Below are 22,667 nucleotides of genomic sequence, written 5' to 3'. Positions count from 1 at the left end.
TTACAGGCTTGAGCCACTGCACCTGGCCTGTATTTTTAGTTTTTTATGCAATTGTGAATGAAAATGTTTTCTTGGTCCTCCATTCTTCCATCATTCAGGAAGGACATCGGTGTTGAGGTTGACATACCTGTCGAGGACAATAACTACCATGACTTCCAGTGCTTTGACAAAATCTCAGATGTGTGGCCTTCTGACCAAACATCTGCAGAGCATCCGTTGTATCCCTGGGGGTTGCAGCTTTCTATAAGTTTGCTGTGGCTGAACCAAGAAAGAAGGCATATGCAGATTTCTACAGAAATTATGAATCCATGAAAGATTTTGAGGAGATGAGAAAGGCTGGTATCTCTCAGAGTGCAAAGTGATTTGGGAATATGCTCTTAGCCGGGCTCGGTGGCTCAGCCTGTAATCCCACACCTTTGGGAGGCTGAGGTGAGTGGATTGCCTGAGCCTGAGGGTTTGAGACCCGCCTGGGCAGGCGAGACCTCATCTCTACAATAAATCAAAAAATTAGCCGAGCGTGGTAGCACACGCCTGTAGTTCCAGCTACTTGGAAGGCTGAGGCGGAAGGATCGCCGGAGCCCAGCAGGTCGAGGCTGCGATGGCCGGGAGCGGCCACTGCACTCCAGTCTGGGCGACAGAGTGAGACTCCAACTCAAAAAAAAAAAAAGAAAAGAATTTCTTTGGGTTGAATTACATGGAAGTTTGTCACTGAACTGTCTTCCTGAGCTAGGAAACATGCTATGTGGGCTAAGTAGTCATTTCTCTTGATAAACAATTAATAAATACTTCAAACAGTAAAAAAAAGTTTTCTTAATTGAATTTCTAAATTGTTAATGACATATATAAACGTAAAAATTAATTTTTTATGTTAATCCAGTATCTTGTGGCATAGATAATTCTTATTACTTCATGGGGCTTATAGTAAATTCCTTATACATTTTTATATAGATTATATTGTCTGCAATGAGACAGTTTTATTTCTTTTTTAATCTACAGAATTTTATTACACTTTTTAGTATAATTTCTCTGAGTAATACCTTCACTACAATGTTTAACAGAGTGTTAAAAGTGGAAAATTTTGTTTTGTTTCTAAACTTATATATAAAACACTCAGCCTTACATGATTAAGTATAATGTTAGCTGTAGGTTTTTACAGATTTTTTTTAGCAAGACTTAGAATTCTCCTATTAGTAGTGTGCTAGGGATTTTATCAAATGGGTGGTAGATTTGTCAAATGCTTTTCTGTTTCAACTGAAACATACTTTTTGTCCTTATGCTAGTGGTATTGCATATTATTTAGCCATATTAAACAGGTAACAACTTGTTCCATCTTCCAAAAACATAATTGTGATAAAAATATATAGCCAGATGCAGTGGCTCATGCCTGTGATCTCAGCACTTTGGGAGGGGGAGTCAAGAGGATTTCCTGAGCAACATGGTGAGACCTCGTCTCTACAGTAAATCAAAAAATTAGTCAGGCATGGTGGCACATGCTTGTGGTTCCATCTACTTGTAAGGCTGAGGCAGAAGGATCACCTGAGCTCAGCAGGTCAAGGCTGCAGTGGCTGTGAGCAGGCCACTGCACTCCAGCCTGGGTGACAGAGTAAGAATCTGATTTTTTTTTTTAAAATACTGTTATTGCATTAGTTAGGACTCTCCAGAGAGACAGGACCAATAGAATATATGTAGATAGATAGATGAGAGGCCCGGCAGGTCAAGGTTGGGCGACGGAGTGAAATTCCAACTCAAAAAAAAAATAAAAAAATAAAACAGACATAAATCTTTATTCTACTTGGGTACTAGTCAAATAAGTTAATATTACAATATTCTAATTAAATTTTGTCATTCTTTTGACAGACATTATTTCAGTAATAATTATGTCCTACAGTAAATCTGCCTAATAATCATTTCCAAAGTTATTTTGGTAATTTGCAAACTTAAAGTTATGTGAAGTTAAGTAAAAGGTGTTTATTAACTATTTAGATCATTTATAAATAAAATAAAATCCTATAACTTTGGTTACTGAACTTAAGTTCAATATTATATACTTTTGAATTCTTATTTCTAAAGAAAGACTAATGATATCTTGGTCTATTAATAAACATGCTCTCTCTACCACATTGAAAAGTTATACTATAAGAAAGCATATGTTTCTATAAATGCTGATATGGCATATTTCTAATTTTTCTAATTGACTATAGACTGCTGGTATACAACAGACAGCTTCAAACTACTTCCTAGTTTTCTCAGGAAAATACAGGTTACTAAAGGTTAAAATTAGAATCAGCATATGTAAATATAACTACAAGAAATAAGGTGAAGAGAAACAACTCTATGCAGAGTATGCAAGAAAAGTGAGATATGCTTTGCAAGTAAAGTTAGGTGTATTTTTGACAAGGAAAGGAAAAGTATACAAAATAAGAACGGTATGTTTCTGCTAAGAAAAGAAGTAAAATGACTGGTCATTCCGAGGAAAAAAGTATAGGACAACACCTAAATAGATACAGAAGATTTAGAAGGTTTGTGGGGGAGGAGGGATTTTATGTTGTATGGTCAAGCTGACTAACATTGAATAAGTTCATTTATATGGTTTATATTTTTCTTAGTGATTTCTTTACTTGTGGTTCACATTCCTTTGCATTTTAAAAAAAATTTTATCTTTGATTTTACAATCTACCAAAAAGAAGTTTCCTAATATCTGAATCAGTAAGAGCATGAGGTCAATAAACAAAATTGCATAGTACTTTTTTCTTGGAAATACTTAGTATTTTAGTCATTAAAATATAGATTGACAAAAGGAAAACAAAGAAGAGCAAAACCTTGCAGATTGTCTCATCAAAAAAAGCAGTTTAATGAGAAGAAGGTGTCATACAGATTTAAAATAGAGATAAACATTGTAATTATTGTTTTGTTCCATTTTTGTAGTTTTTCTGGTTAGTTGGATTTTTCAAAAATGTTCCATAATTGTGCAAATTCTTTATTCACAAAATAAAAATAAATCAAGTATTCTACAGATGCTCTCAGCCCCAGTTCATAGAGCACTGTTCTCAGGTGGGAGTTTCATGTGTCTTGGGGCCAGCAGAGTGCCGGAGCCACTGGTACTGGCTCAGAAGAACTGACTGCACACATCTTTTCCAGAATCTGAATTTGAAGTCAAGTTGGTATCCTGAAATCTGCAGCCATGGGAGCATCCACACCATGGAAACTGGCACGCTCTATATGTCAACTCTACCTCTGCCCCCTCCCAGAGAGCCTGGTGTTAAATATTTATCAGATACTACTATATGGGCAAGAAAAAGTAACCAGTTACAAAAGCACAAGAGAAGATATTGTTACACCCACTTTTGGAAAAGAGTACAAAAACTCTCTAGTATTTGATCAAATTCTAGTAAGTTATATATGGTTTATTTTTAAATGAGCTTCACAGTATACTAATGCACACCTATCAAAACTGCAGTTTGGGTTTTTTCACTGTTAAAATGACAAAGTCTTCTCAGATTTTTAATCTGTCCTTTTTAAAAAATAAAATATTTTGTAGAGATGGAGCCTTATTATGTTGCCCAGGCTGGTCTTGAACTCCTAGCCCCAAGTAATCTTCTTGCCTCAACCTCCTAAAGTTCTGGGATTACAGGCATGAGCCATTATGTGCCTAGCCTGATTATGAGTCTACTCTTAATAAAACATTGTAAAAACTTAAAGTCAGGCATGGTGGCTCATGCATTGGCAAGATCTCGTCTCTACAATAAATCAAAAAAATTAGTCAGGTGTGGTGGCACACTCCTGTAGTTCCAGCTACTTGGAAGACTGACGTGGAAGGATCACCTGAGCCCAGCAAGTCGAGGCTGAGTTGGCTGTGAGAGTGCCACTACACTCCAGTCTAGGCAACAGAGTGAGACTTCGACTCAAAAAAAAAAAAAAAACCCATTGTAAAAACTTTTAAAATTTTGTTTTAGCTTTTAAGTAATCAGCATAGGAAACCAAGATTTGTGTAATTGTTAACACCTCTGGTAATTAACAATTCTAAAACCAGAATATTTGTATGTGGAATATAACAGTGACTTACATAAGTGGCAGAGGGTTGGAGCCAGGTTTCTCTTGTTGAAGTAGAAGGTTACAGATTAGCAAAATGGGAAATCTAGAATGATCCATGTGATAATAGATCAGAGGTAAAGACATCTGTATGAACTCACATTTAGCTTAATATAGATATAAATTGTTCCACATGGAGATTTTTATAATTAGGTCTCTGTATGTAGGTTAGAATACACACAGATACTCCCTTGCACTGTCAGTTGTGGAGGCTAAAATGCAATGAACACATTTTGCAGGCAAAATATGTCTTTAATATCATTTTCTAATAAAAAGGAATCACAGCTCTTTGAAAAAAAAAATGACTGATACTAGAACTGGAACAGTAAATATGTGAGCCAGGATAATCTTGACGTATCAGAAAATAAGGAAATACTAAAAACAAGATGAAATTGTGCGAAAAGAAAAAACAGGAGCTAACAGAAAGAGCTCTCAGAGGCCATAGCAAGAATGAATTGCATAGCAAAATACTGTAGTATTGAATAATAACCAAAGTTTAAAGTAACTAGCTAAGTGTCCATATTTGTAGAAATAAATGGATGAGCAAATGGAGTTGAACAGAAATCTCCTTAGTGGCCAGACACGGTGGATCATGCCTATAATCCCAGCACTTTGGGAGGCCAAGATGAGAGGATTACCTAAGCCCATAGGTTCAAGACCAGCCTGAGAAACTTGGCGAGACCTCATCTGTACAATAAATCAAGAAAAATTAGCCAGGTTTGGTGGCACATACCTGTAGTTTCAGATACTTGGAAGGCTGAGGCAGAAGGATTGCCTAAGCCCCATAGGTCGAAGATGTAGTGGCCATGAGCATGCCACTGCACCCCAGCCTGGATGGACAGGATGAGACTCCAACTAAAAAAAAAAGAAATCCTTTTGTAAAAGAGCTCCAAATAATTGCTGTAGATACACAGCCATCAAGAAGATGGAGCTAACACTCACTCCTTAAGAGTGGGCTTTGGGGGAAAAAAGAGTGGGCTCTACATAGTGACTTCCTCCAGAAGGATTCATACAATATGGATGTTGACAGTAGGGAGCACCTTCATGGTAGGAAAATCTGACAAGCACTAGTTCATCCAGGTGAGCAAAGGTAACATCAACAGTGATAATGCATCATGAGAGCATGAAGGGACAAGAATAGCACTTCAAGGCCCAAACTTTACCTGTGCAATGACCACTTGTATACCTAATCCTGAATCATACCTCACACCTTTAAAATAAAAAAAGAAGAATTTTCCCAAAATGCTAAAGTAGAGTTAAAAAGGGAAGGAGATGCAACTTTTAACATTCCCTCTGCACAATAGAAGTACTTGTTCAAGGAGCAATAGACAGCACCAAGCAAGACAAAATTACAAGCTAGCCTTCATGTCACAAAATAGAATTAAGTTACGGAAAACAGTAATGGCTTTTCCCTCAATCCAAGTGAACATTTTTTATTAATAAGCAAAATACCATTGTCCAATCAGATGTATTAAAGCTACCATCAGAATTTGGTGAAAACAAACAAAAACTGTCTTTCTTCAATGTGAGATGGTTAATATTGAAATAATATTATTTAAGAAAATTCTTGAAATACCAAAAAAAAAACTAATACTTCACCTCTGTGATCTGCTTCCCTTAAACCCATAAATCCTAAATATGAGAAAAAACACCAGATAAACCACAATAGGGGACACTCTATAAAATGCATGAGCAATCCTCCTAAACACTGTCAAAGTCATCAGAAGAAGGAAAAGTCTGAGAAACAGTTACAGCCAAGGACAGCCTAAGGAGATGTGATGACTAAATGTCATATGGTGTCCTGGATGGGATCCTGGAACAGAGAAAAGTAGAACTAAGGGAATCCAAATAAAATATGGACTTTAGTGAATAACAGCATATCAATATTGATTAATTACCTGACGAATGGTGTAGGATGTTAAATAAGACATGTGAAACATACTGATTGACGATATTAATAAAAGAGGAAACTAGGTTTCCCATAGAACTACATGGGAAATCCCTGCATAGTCATTGCAACGTCTATGTAAATCAAAAACTACTCTAAAATAAAGTTTTGTTTAAAAACATTTTATATATATATTGAGCTGGAGTCTCACTCTGTCGCCCAGGTTGGAGTGCAGTGGCATGCTCATGCACAACACAGCCTCAACCTGCTGGGCTCAGGTTATCCTTCCACCTCAGCCTTCCAAGTAGCTGGAACTACAGTCATGCATCACCATGCCCAGCTAAATTTTTGGTTTATTGTAGAGATGAGGTCTCGCCAAGTTGTCCAGGCTGGTCTTGAACCCATGGGCTCAAGCAATCCTCTCACCTTGGCGTGAGATACCATGCCTGGCCAAAACATTATTAAATTTTAAAACGCTTGTTTAATGATATGTGCTGTCAACTACTAGTAATTTACCTTGTTAATGAGTCCTGTTTTTAATAAGAGCATTATGACACACAAAATTTAATAATGTAGACCAATATATAATTCCAAATAAATGCAAACTTATTTATCATATTTTTTTCTTGTACTCTGGTTGTGTCTTGAGTTTGCTCTCCAAAAAGCTGATCACCTTGGACTAGGGAAAAAATTCCTTTTTTTTTTTTTTTTGAGCTGGAGTCTCACTCTGTCACCCAGGCTGGAGTGCAGTGGCACACTCATGGTCACAACAACTTCAACCTGCTGGGCTCAGGCAATTCTTCTGCCTCAGACTTCCAAGTAGCTGGAACCACAGGCATGTACTACCATGCCTGGCTAACTTTTTTTTTTCAACTTATTGTAGAAACGAGGTCTTGCCATGTTGTTCAGGCTGGTCTCAAACCCCTAAACTCAGGCAATCCTCTTGCCTCCACCTCCCAAAGTGCTGGAATTACAGGTGTGAGTCACCACACCTGGCTAAAAAAATTCACATTTTAGAATCTGTTTCAATTCACAGCCGAACATTTTCAAAAGAATGACTTGTGAAAAAATACTACAGGGGCAAATTGATTCATTGTGATTGGATCACATATTCCAAAGAATCCTTGTCCTTATTTTTTTTTTCTATGCACACTTTTTAGTAGTAGTACGACAGAATCAAATATTGACCACTGAGGAAAAAATATCCAAAGGAAAAAAAATGTGAACAGATTTTGTGACCATGATGATTCAATTTGTCCACATAATGCTTTCTAAAACAGAAGAGTTTAAAAAGATATTCAAAGTCAATTTCCTCAGTGATGCTTTGCAGAAAGTGATGAAACTAGAGAAACAAAAATGGCAGGATATTATAGGAGTGATTTTAGGTGTCACTATATTTTATGTGGAAAAAAGTTACCTTTTAGGGGACCACAAATAATTATTGGAAGGCTAAACTCTGGAATGTGTCCAAATTTACTTGAACTTATAAATACAGTCATCCCTAGCGTGGGAGATAGAATCATCCCTCCTCAGTTTTGTCATCAAAGCATGACATGGAGACTCAGAGATTGGGGGAGTGAAGCAGCTCTTTTAGTCTCGTTCTTGCAAGAACAAGTGCCTCTCAGGTGAGCAGGCACACCAAGGCAGTCACAGATCGTGTGTTTATGCCTTTAAAGCACAAGTTCCTCCCCTGGTTCCCATTGGCTGAGTACTTCAGAGATTACATCACTTCCCCAGATGTCACCTAAGCAAAGTTTTGTACAAATAAGATAAAACACAAACAATGTCTACACAAATAAGGGAAAATATATGTTTCTGAATTCTGATTGAGTGTCAATGCCCACCAAAGGAAGCCTGACAAAAGAGAAAGACCACTAAGAAAGGAAGAAAAACCAGGAAGTGAAGTAATAAATCACTATTTTGAAAATGAATCACCATTTTGTTTCCTACACCTAGTATCATTCCAGGACCTGCCTCAGATACCAAAAATCACATACGTTCAAGTCCCTGATATAAAATTGTACAGTATTCGCATTATTGACCTAAAAGGAAGAAGCTAAGTCAAAATTAATATAAATAGTGTATTTGGGCCAAGCTTGAAAATTGCAACCCAGGAGTATAGATTCAAGTTGCCCTGAATATCCATGCTGATTAGCAACAATTTCAAGTGGATTTTTGAAAATATATTGGGTTGATGTATAAGTTAGTAGTGTTTTTGCTTGTCCTGGGAATGCAAATGTTGCATGATGATTGGTCACAGTTCGTTGTGTTTGCCAATTCTTAGGTTGACTAATGTGGATCATTGTGGATTAAAGTTTTTAAATGGTCTTCATCAAAACCCAATGGTCCTCCTGAATGTAAAGAATCACTCAGGTAAAAGCGGTCCTCTTTGAAATGACAAAATCATTTTCTTGCCATGCTTTCCCTGATGGCATTCTCTCTGTACACAGCACAAATGTTTTCAGCCACCTCTGCTGCCTTTACTCTTCTGTTAAACTCAAACAGAAGAACATGCCAGAAGTGTTCACTTTTCCCACTTGACTCTCGAGCATCTTTGGCCCACAAACAGCACTAACTTTCTTCAAATCAACAAAAATGCAAGGCATATTCACAAGCACAACATTGTCATTCCAAATGACGAACAATAAAAAAGCCTCCCAACACTGCAGTGTTGCCATGCCAAAAACAAACACAGTGAACATATGCATCAACCTAATATACGTAAGCGATAAGGGTCCCACTATGTTGCCATGCTGGAGCGCAGTGAACATTCAAAGGCATGATCATTGTGCACTATAGCCTCAAACTCAGCAGTCTCCTGACTAGCTGGAACTGTAGGTGTATACCAACATACCAAGCTTATAAGTGGATTTTTAAAGCTAAAGAAGAGGTAGTTCCTGAATTGTTTGCCCAAAATTTGTATTAAAATAATACAAGCTATTAGTTGGGTATACATTTTAAGCTACAAGGTATGGGTTACAGTGTACAGTGTGGCATTAAATTAATTTATAGCTACTGCTGGGAACAGCAAGCACTCTGGGCCTGATCATTTAAAAGGACTTGCATTCCCCAGATAAATGGTATTTTCTTTTCTCAAAATCAAAATATAAGATTGTATAATAGGCCGGGCTCGGTGGCTCAGCCTGTAATCCCGCACCTTGGGAGGCTGAGGTGAGTGGATTGCCTGAGCCTGCGAATTCGAGACCCGCCTGGGCAACTTGGCGAGACCTCATCTCTACAATAAATCAAAAAATTAGCCGGGTGTGGTAGCACGCGCCTGTAGTTGAAGCTACTTGGAAGGCTGAGGCGGAAGGATCACCGAAACCCAGCAGGTCAAGGCTGCGGTGGCTGGGAGCGGCCACTGCACTCCAGTCTGGGCAATGGAGTGAGACTCCAACTCAAAAAAAATTTTTTTTTAATTAATTAATTAATTAATTAATTAATTTTTAAAAAAAGATTGTATAATAAAAGTAGCCCATCATGAACAAATGTATCATACAATAAAGTATGTTCACATTAAATACACTGTCATAACAATAAAAGACAGTTTTATTGCCTTTGTTTAAGGGAAAGAAAAATGGATATAGTCTATTTTAGGAAATAATTAATAAATTGGGAACATATGATACTGCCCTAAAAATACTCCTGGCCAGAGATATAACAATGGACAGCTATGGCAGGTGTAGAAAAAGTAGAAGCCATTAATTATGCCCCCTCCCCAAAATAGTTAAAATAAATCTTCACTTTATTCAGTCTTAATTTAATATGTCAAACTTCTGCTTCTGTTAATCCAAATATGATCATTTTTAAATACGGGGAGGGGGGAGACCAGGCATTGTGGCTCATGCCTATAATCCCAGCACTTTGGGAGGCAGAGGTGAGAGAACTGCCTGAGCCAGGGATTTGAGACCAGCCTAGGCAGCTTGGTGAGACCTCATCTCTACAAAAAACTTAAAAAAGATTAGCTGGGCATGGTGGTGTGCACCTGTAGTTCCAGCTACTCAGAAAGCTGAGGCAGAAGCATTGCTTAAGCCCAGCAGCTCGAGGTTGTGGTGGCTATGAGCATGCCACTGCACTCCAGCCTAGGTTACAGAGTGAGACTCCAACACCAAAAAAAAAAAGAAATACAGAGGGGGACCAAAAAATAAAATTTATTTATAAAAACAATTGTGTTCATCTCTACAATAAATGAAAAAATCAGCCGGGCATGGTAGCGCATGTCTGTAATTCCGGCTACTTGGAAGGCTGAGGCGGAAGGATCGCCAGAGCCCAACAGGTCAGGGCTGCGGTGGCCGGGAGCGGCCACTGCACTCCAGTCTGGGCGACAGAGTGAGACTCCAACTCAATAATAATAATAATAATAATAGTGTATTTATTCTTACATGTTTAAACAAACACACACACAAAGTAGCTTGGGATGAGATCAGGGAAATAAGGAGGGTAGGGAATAGGAGTCAGGCTGGTTTTGGTCAAAAACTGCTGAACACTCAACACAGTATAGGCAGGTGCATCCATAAATCATCCGTCATGAAATAGGCAAATGCATTGAAAGAATCTTCAAAAAAAATTCACTGAAGTTCAACACAGTCTCTCACGACAACACCTGCTGGTACACTGCATGGTAAGGGGTTCCTAGGACACTTAGTGGGGGATGCCTGCTCTACAAGGGATCTGCCCTCCAAAAGGTAATTTCAGTTTTGAGGTTGTCCCCCTCATATGGTACAAAGTATATATACTTTTTTTGTGAATTCAACAAACATAGGATATTCTCATCTCTGTTCTAAAAACTACCCTATAAACACCCCAATGGATATTAAGATATAATGCAGTTAGGGCACGTCACATACAAAATAACATTTGCCAAATACTAATAAATACATATATAATTTCCAAAAATACAAAATGCTGAAATCAAAAGCATTTTGGTACTTTGTTTCTTAAGAGATGTGAGTCTCACTATGTTGCCCATACTAGCCTTGAAATCCTGGGCTCAAGCAACCCTCCTCCCACCTCAGCCTCAAGAGTAGCTATGGCCGGGCTCGGTGGCTCAGCCTGTAATCCCGCGCCTTTGGGAGGCTGAGGTGAGTGGATTGCCTGAGCCCGCGGGTTCGAGACCCGCCTGGGCAGTGAGACCTCATCTCTACAATAAATCAAAAAATCAGCTGGGCGTGGTAGCGCATGCCTGTAATTCCGGCTATTTGGAAGGCTGAGGCGGAAGGATCGCCGGAGCCCAGCAGGTCGAGGCTGCGGTGGCCGGGAGCGGCCACTGCACTCCAGTCTGGGCAACAGAGTGAGACTCCAATTCAAAAAAAAAAAAAAAAAGAGTAGCTATGGTCTACAGGTGCATGCCAGTATATCTGGCCTAATTTTAGTGCTTTTTAAAATGATATTTTGAACAGCGGGGAAATTGTTAATAAGTCTCCACCAAAAACTCTGACAATATAGAAAACAGCATGCTTACCAGAAAGCCTATACTCCGTTTTTTACGGTGAAAGTAAGTTTTTGATGAATATGAAACTTTAGTGAGGTATATGAATATGCTTTCTAAGACTAAATGTATTTTAATAAATATATCTGATTTACAAAAAGCTGCCACTAACTTAGCTTTTAAACAATCTGATTATTTAAGTCCTGTAGAAATTTCATTTAAAATGGTTTAGGCCAGGCACAATGGCTCATGACCATAATCCCAGCACTTTGGGAGACTGAGATGGGAGGTTTGCTTGAGCCCAGAAGTTTGAGACCAGTCTGAGCAACATAGCAAAACTTCATCTCTACAAAAAATCAAAACATTAGCTTGATGTGGGTGGCGCACACCTGTAGTCCCAGCTACTTGGGAGACTGAGGCAGGAGGATCTCCTGAGGCCAGGAGGTGGAGGCTACGGTGAGCCATGATCATGCCATTGCACTCTAGCCTGGGTAACAGAGTGAGACCCTGACTGAAAGGGAAAAAAAGGTTTTAAGCATCATGCAATATCAATAGTTGGAATTTTTAAAATATCACCATTCTGTTTCTAATTCCTAAAACAAATTTACAACTTTTGCTTAGAAAAATTTCATCCAAATTTGGAAGAGGTCTTTTTAAAATTTTTTTTTTTTAGATTTTAGATTCAGGGAGCACACATGTGTTCATTACATGGACAGTTTGTGTACTGATGATAATTTCCCATATTGTGAAAATTGTGCCCCAAAGGTAGTTTCTGAAGCCTGACCCACCCTTCCCCCACCCCCCTTATTTGTGTCCCTAGTGTCTATTATTTCCATCTTTGTGACTGTTTAGTGTTTGGTTTTCTGTTTCTAAGTCAGTTCACTTAGGATAATGATCTCCAGCCCTATTCATGTCCTGCAAAGGACATGATGTCATTCTTTTTTATGGCTGTGTAGTATTCCATGGGGTGTGTGTGTGTGTGTGTGTGTGTGTGTGTGTGTGTGTGTGTGTGAGTGTGTGTCACATTTTCATTACCCACTGATCAGTTGATGAGCATTTAGATTGATTCCACATCTTTGCAATTGTGAACTATGCTGCGATGAACTTGTGGGTGCAGGTGCAGGTGTCCCTGTTCCTTAGGGTATATACCTAGTTTTGGGGTTGTCAGATCAAATGGTAGATTTACTTTTAGTTCTTTGAGTAATCTCTATACCGCTTTCCATAGAAGTTGTACTAATTTACACTCCCACCAACAGTGTGAAAGTGTTCCTTTTCTCCACATCTGCACCAACATCTATGTTTTGTTTTTCACTAATGGCCATTCTGATTGGTGTAAGGCAGTAACTCATTGTGGTTTTAATTTGCATTTCTGATGATGAGTGATGTTGCAGATTTTTTCATGTTTGTTGCCTTTTTGTATATCTTCTTTTGACAGACATCTATCTGTTCATGTCATTTGCCCATTTTTTTTTTCTATTTTAAGTTGGTTTATTCTGGCCAATATGAGGATGTTGGGCCCAGGAAGTCCTGAGAATGTATGCCCAGAGTGGTTGGATCATAGTTTGGTTATATACATTTTAGGAGGCAGAAGTGACAGAAACTGTAAATCAATATACATGTGAGATTTTCATCAGTTTGGCCTGGGGAGTTGCGGGGGAGAAATATTTCCAAGCAAGGTCTTGCAGGTTATTAGTAGATTTAAGAATTTCTTGACTGGTAATTTGTAGTTCCTAATCTAAGGAATTTTAGAAATTAGTAGAGGACAGGGTGCCCAGGGTCCAGGAGTCCTCAAAAGACGGCTTGGCAGGGTCAAAAATATTTTTATGTCCTTCTTTGTCTGTTGTGATGTTATGCCAGAGTCAGGTTGGAAAATAAACTTCAGAATATAGGATAATAGGGCAATAAAACCCCATCCGGTAAGTCTTTTTTTTTTTTCATTTGAGTTGGAGTCTCACTCTGTCACCCAGACCGGAGTGCAGTGGCCGCTCCCGGCCACCGCAGCCTCGACCTGCTGGGCTCCGGCGATCCTTCCGCCTCAGCCTTCCGAGTAGCCGGAATGACAGGTGCGCGCTACCACGCCCGGCTGATTTTTTGATTTACTGTAGAGATGAGGCCTCGCTGCCCAGGCGGGTCTCGAACCCGCGGGCTCAGGCCATCCACTCACCTCAGCCTCCCAAAGGCGCGGGATGACAGGCTGAGCCACCGACCCGGCTCTGGTAAGTCTTTATCAGGATGGCTCCCCAAGCCTCCTAGATAAGGATCCAGCTGTCTTGTAGAGCCTTTATTTGCAGCGTTTCCTGTCAGATGCTGGTGTCCCTCTGGTAGTGCCGTGGGAGGGTCCTGCCGATCCTGCCTCCATCGCCTGCCCCTGCCACCAGGTACCTATAGGTCTGGCCACACAGCCACGTATAGGTCGAATGGGTGCTGTGGACATCGACTGCTCATGTGCAGAAACCGGTGGCACATGCAGGATCTCTGACAAGTGAGCTCTTGGAGTTTCTGGCTAGTCTAGGAGGTCTTGAGCTGCCAGGAAGTTGGGAGAAACTAGCTGGAAGGAGAACCCAAGTGCAAGTCATCCTGGACATGTAGTCTTGACACTCCTGAGTACCTTCCCAGAGGGAACCCTTCTCCGTGTCTGCACATCCTACACTCACAATCCAGTACTACTTTCAGCTCAGAGTTCAGATTTGGGCTGCCAGGACAGACTGGGCTGGTGTCAGCTTCTGGATTGCACCACTTGCCTACGTTTTAATGGGATTTTTTTTTTGCTTGCTTATTTGAGTTCTTTGTAGATTCTGGATATTAGTCCTTTGTCAGAAGAATGGTTTGTGAATACCTTCGTCCATTCTGTAGGTTGCCTATTTGCTCTATTGATTATTTCTTTTATCTGTGCAGAAGCTTTTTAGTTTAATTAAGTCCCACTTACTTATTTTTGTTTTCATTGCATTCACTTTGGGGTTTTTGCCCTAAATTCTCTGCCTAGGCCCATGTCCATAAGAGTTTTTTCTAGGATTTCTTCCAGAATTTTTATGGTTTCAGGCCTGACATTTAAGTCTTTAATCCATCTTGAATTAATTTTTGTATATGGGGAGAGATAGGAATTGAGTTTCATTTTTCTGCATGTAGCTACCCAATTTTCCCACACCATTTGTTGAATAAGGTGCTCTTTCTCCAGTGTATGTTTTGGTACACTTTGTCAAACATCAGTTGGTATTGGGTTGTTTTGTTGTTGTTGTTGTTTGTTTGTTTGTTTTTTTATTCTCTATTCAGTTCCATTGGTCCATGTATCTGTTCTTGTACCAGTACCATGCTGTTTTGGTTACTACAGCCTTGTAGTATAATCTGAAGTCAGGTAACTTGATGCCCCCAGCTTTGTTTTTTGCTTACGATCGCTTTGGCTATTCTGGTTCTTTTTTGGTTCCATATGAATTTTAGGATTTTTTTTTTCCTAAGTCTGTGAAAAAATAACATTGGTAGTTTGACAGGGATTGCATTGAATCTTTGAGTAGTGTGGTCTTTTTAATAATGTTGATTCTTCCAATCCATGAGCATGGGATGTTTCTCCATTTGTATCCTCTGCATTACTTTCATCAGAGTTGTATAGGTATTCCTGTAGAGATCTTTCACCTCCTTGATTAAATATATTCCTAGGTATTTTAGCTTCTTACCTGCTATTGTAAACAAAATTGAGTTCTTGATTTGATTCTCAGCTTGGTTGCTATAAGTTTATAGCAGTGCTACTGATTTATGTGTGTTGATTTTGTATCCTGAAACTTTATAGAAGTCATGTGTCAAGTCCAGGAGTCTTTTGGAGAAGTCTTTAGGTTCTCTAGGTATAAAATCATATCATTGGCATAAGAGATAGTTTGATTTTTTCTTTTCCAATTTGGATACCCATTATTTCTTTTTCTTGCCTGACTAGGACTTCCAGTACTATATTGAATAGTGGTGCAAGTGGGCATCCATGCCTTGTTCTAGTTCTGAGGGGGAATGTGTTCAATTTTTCTCCATTCAGGATGACACTGACTGTGAGTTTGTCATTTATAGCTTTTATTATTTTTTTTTTTTTTTTTTTGAGTTGGAGTCTCACTATGTCACCCAGACTGGAGTGCAGTGGCCGCTCCCGGCCACCACAGCCTCGACCTGCTGGGCTCTGGTGACCTTCCGCCTCAGCCTCCCAAGTAGCCAGAATTACAGGCATGCGCTACCACGCCCAGCTGATTTTTTGATTTATTGTAGAGATGAGGTCTTGCTGCCCAGGCGGGTCTCAAACCCGCGGGCTCAGGCAATGCACTCACCTCAGCCTCCCAAAGGCACAGGATTACAGGCTGAGCCACCGAGCCCGGCGCTTTTATTATTTTGAGAAATGTTTCCTCTATGTCTATTTTGCTGAAGTAGAAAAGGCTGTGTGTGTCCAAGTGTGTTTGTGTGTGTGTGTGTTTAAATATATAATTTTTTTAACAGTACCACTGACAGGTGGGTACTGCAATATAAGTCTAATTAAGCAGAAACTAATTAAAAATAATTTTGTCAGTGAATTGTGAGAAACTGTCAAACATGACAATTTCCTCAATCAAAAATAAGGTAAACTGAGAAGTATATTATTAAAATCCTGTTGATGGAAAGAATAGCAAAAGTAAACAGGATTAAGAATTTTGTAGAAAACTAATGAGGGGAGAAGTTAAAAATACAAAAAGAGAAAACTATTGCATAAAACTAGAACCTAAAGGAAAAGAGAGATTTCCTAGTAAGAATACACATTAACAAACCAGGCTCTAAAATAAGGAAACTATATATAGACCAATTAGCATAGAAAATCTTGGAATGATGCTTAAAACTCTCCCACTGGTGGCGGGGCTTAGTGGCTCAGCCTGCAATTCCAGCACTTTGGGAGGCCAAGGAAAGTGGATTGCCTGAGCCCGCGGGTTCAAGACCAGCCCGGGGAACTTGGCGTAGTCCTGTCTCTATAATAAATCAAAAATTAGCCAGGCACAGTAGTACACACCTGTAGTTCCAGCTACTTGGAAGGTTGAGGCTGAAACCTCGCAGGAGTCCAGCAGGTCAATACTGGGGTGGCCATGAGTGTGCCACTGCACTCCAGCCTGTGTGACGCAGTGAGACTCCCACTCAAAAAAAAAAAAAAAAAAACACCACTCTCTCACTGGAAAAGACCCCATACGGGTTCACCTCAGAGTGTTAACTGACCTACAAATTTTTGTTTTACTCAAAATGGTCAAGACCTAGAAAAAGAGGTGACTGTCTTCACATTATGATTTACTATCAAAGTTTGATATAAGCTATTATAGTTCATCTAATGTAGAATGTCAATGTGTATAATACAGACATTATTTTCTGTACCATTACAAATACATAATGGTATTTAACTGTGACTTTCTCAATATAAGAAAAGCTATTGATGAGTTTACTTCCATCATGCTACAAAATAGAATTTTAATAAATTATGGTTTGGTATAAAATTTAAACTTAAAAAATGTTGCAAGTTGTAATATGCCTACTTTTCAATTTTCCAATATTGTTTCCACTAGTTGGCCACTATAAGAAAAACGAACCCGGCTGCTTGTATTCGTTCAGTGCGGACCTGGTGCCTCTTTTGTGAAGCGGCTGCTGAGGAGACTCTGGTGCTCGTCATGGCTGACGAAAAGCCCAAGGAAGGAGTCAAGACTGAGAACAACGATCATATTAATTTGAAGGTGGCGGGGCAGGATGGTTCTGTGGTGCAGTTTAAGATTCAGAGCATCACTTAGTAAACTAATGAAAGCCTATTGTGAACAACAGGGTTTGTCAATGAGGCAGACAAGATTCCGATTTGACGGGCAGCCAATCAATGAAACAGACACACCTGCACAGTTGGAAATGGAGGATGAAGATACAATTGATGTGTTCCAGCAGCAGACAGGAGGTGTCTACTAAAAAGGGAACCTGCTTCTTTACTCCAGACTCTGTTCTTACAGACCAAGATTACATTCTCAATTAGAAAACTGCAATTTGGTTCCACCACATCCTGACTACTACAGTACAGTTTTCTCTATTCTTTCATTTTCCCCTTCCCCGTTCCTTTATTGTACATAAAGTAACTGATGTATGTGCACACGCATATTGTAATTTTTTTTTTTTTAACTAAATGGCCAATGGTATGTTTTGATTGACATCAAGTGGAGATGGGATGGGAACAAATACTGGTTCTGTGAAAATACCCCCTTTCTCCATTAGTGGCATGCTCATTCAGCTCTTATCTTTATATTACAGTAAGTTATTTTGCTCTCACTGTTTTAACAAAAAGACAGCAACATAAAAAAATCCTTGCATACCTTATTCAATTGGAGAATTTTAATGTTTTCATTTATCATTATAAAACCAATGATGATTTTATAACTTTTTTGTACGTAGCTGTTACATGTAGGGCGATCTGTCTTTAAGTAGGGATAAATTACTCTTAAAAAAAAAAAAAAAAAAAAACCTAGATAGTTTTCCCTTCAAGTCAAGCGTCTTGTTGTTTAAATAAACTTGTTTAACATGAAAAAAAAAGAAAAGAAAAAAGAAAAACGAACCCTTAAAACTTCAACAAAAGTGCTTCATAGGGTGCAGTGTTGCCTCTGGGTTCAGGCTCGGGATGATTTTGCCACTTGTCCCTCCCTGGCCGGGACCGCGACCGCGACCGCGACCGCGACCCTGGCCCGGACCTGCACTCCACCGCGTCGCCCCCGACGTGGACCCCGCCCAGGACCTGCACCCCACCCCAGCCCGACCCCGCCCCTGGCCTGCCCTCTACCTTCCCCCAGCCCAAGGCTGCCGCGGGTCTTGGCGCTTCTTCTTTCTCGGTACCGGGACCTCCCCGGAAACAAGCCAGGGTCTGGGACGGCACCTGGGCCTGCCACGACGACGAGCAGCCTCACCGAGGGGACGTGTGGAGATGACACCAGGGGAGACTCGGCACACAGGGCCAGACACTTTCCCTCGCCTTTCCTCGCCCGCCCAGGAGGCCGGGCCTCTCTCGGCGGGTCCTGAGAAGGGGGTTCCGTCCTCCCTGTGGTCGCGACCCAGCCTGGCCTCTCCCGGCGGGTGCTGGGGAGAAGGAGGCTCCGTCCAACCCGGGAACCCCCAGCGCACGCTGGCCGCTGAGGGCGGGTCAGAGTCGGCTCCGCGCTCGGCCTCAGCTTGGCGGTGCCCGGGCGCCCCCTCCCGGCAGTCCTGCGGAACCGCGGAAGTTCAGGGTCCGGATATTCCAGGCCTTCGTTTTGGAAACTGGCACTGAAAGTTTCTAAACTGTTTCTAAAACTTAAGACTAGATGATGTGAGACTAAAAAGAACAAAGCTAAAGAACTTACACATTCAGATCTGACTACGTATAAGGCTACAGTAATAAAGAGTGTGTGTGATGTTAGTGAAGGGATAGACAAACAGGTAAATGGAACAGAATAGTGTCTGAAATAGACCCGTGTAAACACAGCCGATTGAATTTGTCAAAGAGACGAAGACAATTCAATGGAGAAAGACAAATCTGCTTCATAAATGGTGATGAGACAGTCAGAAATATTGGAAGCCGGGCGTGGTGGCTCATACCTGTAATCCCAGCACATTGGAAGGTGGAGACGAAAGGATTGCCTGAGCCCAGGGGTTCGAGACCAGCCTGGGCAAATTGGTGAGACTTTGTCTCTACAATAAATTAAAAAATAAGCCAGGAGTGATAGCGAGTGCCTGTAGTTCCAGCTACTTGGAAGGCTGAGGCGGAAGGATCACCTGAGTCCAGCAGGTCAAGACTGAGATGGCTGTGAGTGTGCCACTGCACTCCAGTCTGGGCGACACAGTGAGATCCTGACTCAAATGTGTGTGTGTGTGTGTGTGTGTGTGTGTGTGTACACAAAAAATAAAAACAAACACAAACTTTCTAGATTACCCAAAAATTCACTCAAAATTGTCCAGAGACATAAATTTTCAAGTGCAAAGTTGTTAAAGTTACAGAAGAATATTTACATGGCCTTGGGTTTGGTGATAAGTTTTTAGATATAATACCAAAAGCCAGTCCCTGAAAAATAAAAACAAATTACTAATGTGGACTTTATTAAAATTTGAAATGTTTACTCTGTGAAAGATCTTATCAAGATAACGGAAAACAAGCCACAGACTCAGAGAAAACATCTGGAAAGATCAACTGAAAAGACTTGTCTACAAAATATACCCCCAAAATTCTCTAACACTCAGTAAAAATCAAACAACCCGATTGAAAATATGTAAAGATCTGAATAGACACCTCACCAGAGAAGATAGACAAATGTCAAACGAGCATACAAAATAATGTTCAGCAACACTTGTAATCTGAAGAAAAGCAAAGTAAAACAACAATTAGAGCTGCTTATCCAAAACTAGACAAGTCTCACCATATGATTCAACAATACCCTCCTAGGTGCACTGAGTGCTTAGGGCGCCTATGGTTGCACAGGAAAGAAACTATTTGTGTGGAACTCTAGACATTCTGATGTGGGCCAGCTCTGCCCAGTCCCAGGTGGATTTAAAGAAACCCACTATTAGGTTGAAGGAATCCCTGAATTAAAACCCTCGAATGCCATGTCTTGAGGACTATTTTATACGCACGAGAAGCGTGGGAAGCCTCATGGAGCTTGACATACATCAGCAGGCTCCAAAGTAAAAGGCTAGTGAGAAAACCAGGTCAGAGGCAATTTCCTTTTCCCTCCTTACACAAGTGGAGGCAATAAGCCTACCAGCTTAATTGGGCCTGGCTGGAAGCCCTAGTCCCACCAACCAAGGCAGAAGTTAATGATAAGGCCTCTGTCAGAAAGAAAAACAGCTCTGAGGTGCTCAGCTGGGTATATGCCCTTTCATTCGCAACATGGCAGCTCACTTTGCCCTAAAGGTAAACCTAAATTAGCCCAGCATGGTAATCCTAGCACTTGGGGAGACTGAGGTGAGAGGATTGCTTGAACCCAGGAGTTCAAGACCAGACTAGGCAACACAGTGAGACTTTGTCTGTACAAAAAATAAAAAAAATTAGTAGTACTTGGTTGTATGAGCCTACAGGTCCAACTACTGAGGCTGAGGTGGGAGGATCGCCTCAGCTAGAAGGTGGAGGCTGTGGTAAGCCATGATTATGCCACTGCACTCTAGCTTGGGCAACAGAGTGAGACCCCAACCCCCATCCCCCACAAAAAAAGGTAAACCTGAGAAGCATAGGATCATCAAAGAAGACTCAAGTCTGTTATTTCATCGAACTCAAATGGAGTACCTCCTGATTTTACTTGCTCTCGTAGGTTTTTAGGACACCAATTCTTTCCTTAATAGCCAAAAACTTGCGCTGGTTGAAGTGTAGCGGTGTGATTACAACTCACTGCAGCCTCAGGCAATCCTCCTGTCTCAGACCCTCAAGTAGCTGGAACTATAGGCATACACCACCACACCTGGCTAATTTTTTTAGTTTTGGTAGAGACCAGATCTCACTATGTTTCCCAAGCTGGTCTTGAACTCCTGGCCTCAAGCAATCCCTCCCACCTCGCACTCCTAAAGTGCTGGGATTACAAGCATAAGTCTGTCCAAAAATATATATGTTTTACTTTTCCCGGTGCTTTAGACATTTTCTTTTTTTATCTGTGCTCCTTCTGGAACTGCCATCCTCTAAAGTATGAGCTATACTAAGCTATACCTCTCGCTAAGGCATTACTACAGACTGGTAACAGCTAGAGTTGTCTGCCCCAAAGCATCTGAAATAGATGTGTCTCCTACTTTGAGATATTCATTTGAATGGGATTTCACCAGAGGAGTCCTAAGTACTTGCTTTACAGGGAGTAAATCTACAGGAAAAACGGGGGGTGAGGAGAGTCTTAGTTAAAAATAAGCACAAAACATGGGTAACTGCTATGTGTCTCCTGTATATCTCATGCCACTCTCTCCAACACATCTTTGTATAGCAGAAACATGTTTACACCACACACCTGTGTGGATGGGACCAGGTTAAATACTCCAGTTCCATGATGAGGACAACATCAGTTGATCACCCAGGGATGCACATTCTGGCTGGGGCTCCCTCGGGGAGGGGGCAGCACTGTGCCACCAAGTCGCCAGTCCAGAATGCAACAACTTGGAAAACAAGGGTGCAGAGCTGTCTTCCCTGGAGGCCTCATGCTTGCAGAGTGATGGGGGCCAGTAGATGATGTAGACCCTTGGGGTGGAAGTGTCTGGGTAAGCCAGCTTCCAAGAGACATCCATGGGGGGCCCAGCAGAGCCTGGCTTTGAAGGATCTTCACTCCTCAGTCTCAGGAGCACCACCCATTAGAATGTCAAAGCAAGGAGGTGACCAAGGAACATGCCTGGAGGTGCCCACAGGCCCAGTAGGCAACCACCAGGAAAGGGTGGCTATGGGTGATAGCAGTAGCAGTAAGCCAGGCCCAGGTGGGGAAAGCAGAGCAGCTAACAAGTTAATAGTGCTATCTTTAGAAAATTAAAGATTATCCCACCAAAATAATAATAATTACCAAAAAAACCCCACCTTAATCCCAGCACTTTGGGAAGCCAAGGCAGAAGACTGCTTGAGGTCAGGAGTTTGTGACCAACCTGGACAACATAGCAAGATCTTGTCTCTATAAAATTTTTTTTTTTAATTGATATATATATATATTTTTTTTTTTTTTAAACTACCTTAATTGAACCACACTTTCCCCACTATCACCTTTTCAAACAGACAGCATTGTAGGAGTAACAGTATCAGATATAGATGAAAAGGGTACAGGAAGCTCATGGGAAGAGCCTAAGGCCTGGGGATGGGTAAGACTGCATGGGTAAGGTCAAGGGGTCTGGTTTCAGGGGGTGGCTGTCCCGGGGCCTCAGAATTTTACAGCCAGGCACAGCTGAAAATGACCAAGTGCCCAAGAAGAAACTGACCCCCACAGCAGAGGTCCATCCCTAAGTGTTCTCCTCTGGGCCAGCGTGGGTGGAGGAGGTGCTGACTGAAGAAGACACTGGGTGCTGGGTGTGGGGTGTCTCTCAGGTTCCCACAGCTGGGGCCCCTGAGAGTGCTGGTATCCCTCTGCCTGTCACCACCACACCCCAAAGGCTGACAAGACTTTCTGGCAGAACCTGGGAAGAGGGGCAAAGTGAGGCTCACCTGGGCACGGTCTCAGATAAGGCAGGGGATGCCCCTGGCAAGCCACCACATTGAAAGGCAGGTGGACACCCAAAGACTGGGTTTCTTCCTCTCTTCCTTACAGGGTGTCGACTTTCTCCTGAGGTTGACTT

The 22,667-nt window shown here is 41.0% G+C and overlaps 1 pseudogene across 1 annotated transcript; it reads left to right on the top strand.

Moving 5' to 3' along the window:
• Positions 1 to 17,049: 17,049 nt before the first annotated feature.
• LOC103254238 lies at positions 17,050 to 17,698 on the top strand (annotated as a pseudogene). Its single transcript, XR_503946.2, has one exon. The product of XR_503946.2 is annotated as a small ubiquitin-related modifier 2 pseudogene (transcript).
• Positions 17,699 to 22,667: the final 4,969 nt, after the last annotated feature.

The sequence above is a fragment of the Carlito syrichta genome, unplaced genomic scaffold (genome assembly GCF_000164805.1).
Source record: "Carlito syrichta isolate Samal-C Ts95f unplaced genomic scaffold, Tarsius_syrichta-2.0.1 Scaffold273786, whole genome shotgun sequence".
Lineage (NCBI taxonomy): Eukaryota > Metazoa > Chordata > Mammalia > Primates > Tarsiidae > Carlito > Carlito syrichta.
This window is presented reverse-complemented; position numbering and strand designations above follow the sequence as displayed.